The sequence below is a fragment of the Trachemys scripta genome, chromosome 4, assembly GCF_013100865.1.
Source record: "Trachemys scripta elegans isolate TJP31775 chromosome 4, CAS_Tse_1.0, whole genome shotgun sequence".
Taxonomy (NCBI): domain Eukaryota; kingdom Metazoa; phylum Chordata; order Testudines; family Emydidae; genus Trachemys; species Trachemys scripta.
In genome coordinates, this window is record NC_048301.1 from 43,342,993 (window position 1) to 43,348,351 (window position 5,359).

Here is a 5,359-nt window from a genome sequence, read left to right on the forward strand (position 1 = left end):
GGAAGCTGCAGAGCCAGTGCTCAGGGTGGGAGCAGTGTATGGTGCCCCCGTAGCCACCCCTCCGCCTATGAACTGAATATGCTGGCCGCTTCTGGGAGCTGCGCAAAGCCAGGGCTGGCAGGGAGTCTGCCTTAGCCCCGCTGCGCTGCTGACCAGATTTTTAACAGCCCGGTCAGCAGTGCTCACGGGAGATGCCAGAATCCCTTTTCCACTGGGCATTCTGGTTGAAAACCGGAGGCCTGGCAACCCTACCTGGGGCCAGCCCAGGTTCTGCGGCCACCTTCTCAGCCTGGTTCGGGTAGCCCAGCCCAGATCCCTCCTGCTCCGCGTGGCCTGGGAAATGGGCTGCCTGCACCCAGCCTGCTCTGCGGGAACTCTGCTGCCAAATCTGTCCCAGCGCTCTTCACCAGCCTGTCAGACAGTGTCCCAGACAGCTCCAGTGTATGACAGTCATGAGTCCCAACCCCCAAAATCATGAGCTGCTTACAAATAATACAAGATGGGTTTTTTTATTTACATTGTTCTTTAGAGCTCCCATCTTCCAGTTTTTCTCTGTAACCAGGAGGGCCAGAGGCTCAGGGTTGGGTGGTTTGTTTTGTTTAAATTAAAGCTGAGATTCTCATAATCACGTGACTCCAGAAGCAGAGGCTTTAAGAAAGTCACCCAATATCACAAGACTCATGATAAACACACCTGCTAGAAACACCGAAGGACCCAAAACTTAGTCTCTTCTCTTCTGCCACCCCCAACCCAGTTTGTCATTTCTGTGCTTGCAATCTTCTCCGTTACTCAACTTGCTCCCCTTCAGGCCATCCAAAATAGTGCTGGTGCCTTGTTCATAAGTTTATACTGCTCCAAGCAGTCTTATCCGTACCAGTGACTGCTGCCTGTAACCAATATTATCTCATTGTTTCTTTGTACTCTCCATTCTGTTTGTATCCATTTACTATCTCTTATACTTAGATTGGGGAAGGGGCTGTCTTTTTCTGTGTTTGTACAATGCCTAGCACAAAGGCCTGGTTTATGAATAGGGCTCCTAGGCACTACAGTAATACAAATAATGAATAGTAATACCACTAGCACCAGTGCCTGATGGGAGAACTGTCCAAGCTGGAAGTCTCCTGTATGCCTTTCTACTAAAGGAAGAAATGTCCCTGTTGAGGACTCCCCCTCTGTTGGACGGAGAAAGCCTGCTGCTTCCCTCTATCCCTCCCTTCCAGTAGGATACATTTTTGTGTTTAGCAGCTACTACTTGATATGCATCACAGTCTTTAATATATTAATCCTCACCACACCGCTGGGAGGTAGGAAGTACTATTATCCCTGTTTTACAGATGAGAAACTGCCCAAGGTGTCACAGGAAGACTGCAGCAGGATAGAGAATTTAAACTGGGTCTCCTGAATCCCAGGTTGGTACTCTAACTACTGGACCATTCTTCCTCTCATCATACAGTACATCATCTTTTATGATGGAATGTCATTTCACCACATATTAACACACATGAACCCACAAATTGTTGCGCTCCCATTCCTATTTTGATCTGCCTTCACCACTAGTGCTGAGCCAGTACTTGAGCAAATCACAGAAACCTGTGGTTTTACAGCAGCTCACCAAATTAGGGTTATTGAGCCAGTGAACTCAAAAATGCACGTCTTCACACAGCCCTATGAAGCTAGAGTGGATGAGCAGATAACCTTGCAAAGGCTCGTAACTTAGCTTTTGCCCAGCAAGTTAGAGCTACTGAATATCAAACCTCATAGAAATGTGCATATTGCCATTAGCCCAGTAATACAGAGTTTATGAAACAATGGCCCTTGTAGCCTTGACACTAGCTCAGCATGCTAAAGCTGCAGAACTACCAATCTCAAAGAGGCTGAGCCTTATCAACAAGCTTCACATGCTGAGTTACTGATCTTGTGGACACCTGTGCCTTGACATCAGCCCAACATGCTAGAAGTGTGAATTCACTGGCTCAGCAAAAACAATCTATCTTGACACCAGATCAATGAGCTATAGGAAATGAATCAGTAACCTCACAAAGGCCTGTCCACTAACATCAAGCAACTGAGCTAAATATACAGAGCTAGGGCCTCACAGAGCTTTTCACCTGTCATCATTCCAGCAATCTGTAGTTGCTAAGTCAGTAACCCTCACAGAAGCCTCTGACCCAAAATCAGCCCAATCAGTGGAGCTGAGGCAGTGACCCTCCTGGTTGATGTCAAGAACCAAGAGCTCTCAGAAAGCTGTGCTTTATCAGACCAGCAAGTTACAGATCCTGAGTCAGTAACTTTAGAGAGTCTTCTGCCTTGATATACTAGACAGCTAGAGGGACTGGGACAGTTAGCTCACCAAGGAATGGGCCTCGACAGACATGGAGAAAGCTAGAGATGCTGCCCCATCATATCACAGAAGTCCGAGCCTTGATATTAGCCCATCAAACAGTAGCTTTTGAGCCAGTGACCTTACCTCCCAGAGACCTGCCCCTTTACATCAGACCAGCAAGCTGGAGGTTGTTCAGTTAAATAGCCTGAGACTTAACATCATCTTAGTAAACTAGAGTTGCTGAGTAAGTGGCCATGTAACAGCCTATCCTTTGACATCATGCCAACACAGTAGTAACCAGCATCCCACTCAGTAACCTCACACACACCTTTGCCTTCACATCAGCCCAGCAGTCTAAAGGAGCTGAGCCAACAAGTTCATAAAGCTTTCTGCTTTGATACTATTACATCAAGATACTATTACACCAAGACTGACATTTTGGTCAATTAATTAGTAACCTTACAAAGACCTGTGGCTTGACATCAACCCAGCAATCTAGAGTTGTTGAGCAGATATTAAAATAAGTGGGAGTGTGTGGGAGCACAGTTTCCCTTCTGATAAAATTAGAGGGAGAATCCATTCTTATCCTGCTCCAGAGCTGTCTACCTGCCTACCACTTCACTGGCTAGGGAACTGAGAACTCATCTGGTAGAAGAATCTGCATTGTGAACAGCGTGAAGAGCTGGTGCCTGGCTGAGTATTTTATGGGGCTCCAAGTCTTTCCTGTGAATACATGGAATACCTCCAGTACCCAATGAGACATTAATTATTCATATTGGGAGTTCCATATCTGACATCTTTCTTCTACAGGAAGATCTGTCCCTCTGGTGGTTCCCCCTACAATCCAGATAAAATAAGAGACTCAGCCACATCTCCTCCATAACCTACATTTCAGGACAAACAGCCAAGTACTGACAGTTCCTTCTCCCCTCCTGGCATGCCATTGACGATTGTGTGAATTAAAAAGATGGTTAGGAAATACATTTTAAGTTCTGTTTCTGGGATCGGTGAGGAGCTAGTAGTACTTGATACACTCAGTTTTGAGTGTGATTGGTCAATATAAATATGTAAATGATATCAAAAGCTATGTTAAAAGAATGGTAAGTCTGTAAAGTCTAGCACCTAAAAGTTAGAGAATGTCAGAGATAAGGTTCCTCATGCAGAAGACAGATTACATTCCCCTTTATGAGTTCTATTGTAGTTTCCATCCCTCCAATATGGGTGTGATGACAGGTTCTTTACCAACTTACCTCCCTGAACTCTATGACTTTATAATTCCCTTTCTCCCTCTGCTAGACCTGATGGCATTCCACCCAAGCTGGAACAAGTGAGCACTGACCCCACATCAACTGTTCTTAAAAGTGTGGGCATCAGGCAGACTACGAACAGAATGGAAAAATGGCATCATAGTGTCCCTTTACAAAGGTAAAGGATCTTGCACTGAGTGTTGCAATTACAGACTGATCTCATTGCTATCAATCTCTGGAAAGATCTTAGCTAACTTTCTGCTTGGTAGGATGCAGCCTCTTCTTAAAAGGCAACATTATCCATCCACAGCAACAGGTTTCACTGCTGGGCAGTTGACAGTGAATGCTGTCTTTACACTCCAGCTTCTGGCTGAGCTGCACTGAGAATTTACTGGCCCACTTCTCGTGGCATATATCAACATCAAAGTAGCTTATTATTTGGCTGACAGGTCAGCAATTTGGCTTACACTGAGAGTTGGCGTCCCAGATGTTCTGATAAATCTGGTGCACAATCTTCACATCGGTACTGGTGCAAGAGTGTGCGTTGGTTCACAGCTTTCACCATGTTTCTACACAACTTCAGATATGTGGCAGGGATGTATTCTTGCCCCAGCACTGTTCTGTCAAGCTTTTGACTGGACATTAGGACTTGCCACACCAAACATCAGAATCAAGGTTGATCAAAAAGTCTTCACTGACCAAGACTATGAAGATGGTGTTGTCCTGCCTGTTGTGAAGCAAGAGAATTTCAGCCCTGTCTTTCAAGGTTTCCAAGATGCTTCCCACACTATGGGGTTGAACATCTCATGCAGAAGACTGAGGTCCACAACTTCGGAGCTGAACCACTAGAACCCCTGGTGCACGTGCGGTCGAGCACGTAACTAGGCTGCAAGCAGAGTTCAAATGGTTGCAGTAAACCTGATGTCCTCAGATTAATTGGTCTTAATACTTCCTGCATGAAGTCCATGTCTTGCTTATGGGAACAAAAATGTCTCTGCACTGAGACAAACTTTAGGATCTAACCTGTGTTCCACCTGTATTGCTACATGGGTCAGAAACCTGGACTCTCTTACAAGTATACTTGGACCAGTTAGATGCATTCTATATGCTCTGTCAGCACCAAATCTTGAGCATAAAGTGGTTCAATTTTGTGCAAAATGCCATAACCTCACAGATATCTGGCCTTCCTTCAATCACTCACTACATTCAAAAGCAGCATTGCATGCTCTTCCATCATGTCTCCCAGATGAACAAAGACACCCAAGCACACCATGCTTTCCTTCGATGCGCAAAAGGGTTCATACCTTAACCCTACCTGGCATTGCCTGTGGGGCTGCCCCAGAGATTCATGGATTTGCAGGATTGAGCGAGCCAGACCTGGGAATCTCACTGCGATGCCTGCTATGATGCCATCAGCCCTGGTTGTTCTGGCTGGCGTGCAGGTCCACAGTGGACTGTGCAAGTCTGATGATCTCTCCCCCTCAAGACCTGATTCTGGAGGGAGTTAGCCTGTCCCCCTCCCCACAGGTGGGCTTGGTGGTATGTTCCATCCTCCCCCACAGCTCAGTCTAGAGGTAGGTTCCATTTCCCACTCTGAAAGAGGTGGTAGGTTCCTTCCTCCCCATTCCTAGATCAGTGGTAGCATCCACAATCTGCAGAGCTGGGTCTAGACGAGGTGCCAACCCCCTCTTCGAGTTAATTGGTAGGATCCATTCTTCCCCACCCCCTCGAGCTCGGTGGTAAGCACCATCCTCCCCCGCGGCCGGGTGCAGTGGTTTGCCCCGGCAGT

At 46.5% G+C, this 5,359-nt stretch overlaps 1 protein-coding gene across 2 annotated transcripts in view; it reads right to left on the reverse strand.

Moving 5' to 3' along the window:
* The window catches only part of ZNF410 (zinc finger protein 410), a 30,762-nt gene extending 25,587 nt beyond the window's left edge, over window positions 1-5,175 (reverse strand). For both annotated transcript variants that reach the window (XM_034768575.1, XM_034768574.1), the window contains exon 1: window positions 4,886-5,175. The gene's annotated coding sequence lies outside the window, so the exon portion shown is untranslated. The remainder of the gene's footprint in view (window positions 1-4,885) is intronic.
* Between the last annotated feature and the right edge of the window lie 184 nt (window positions 5,176-5,359).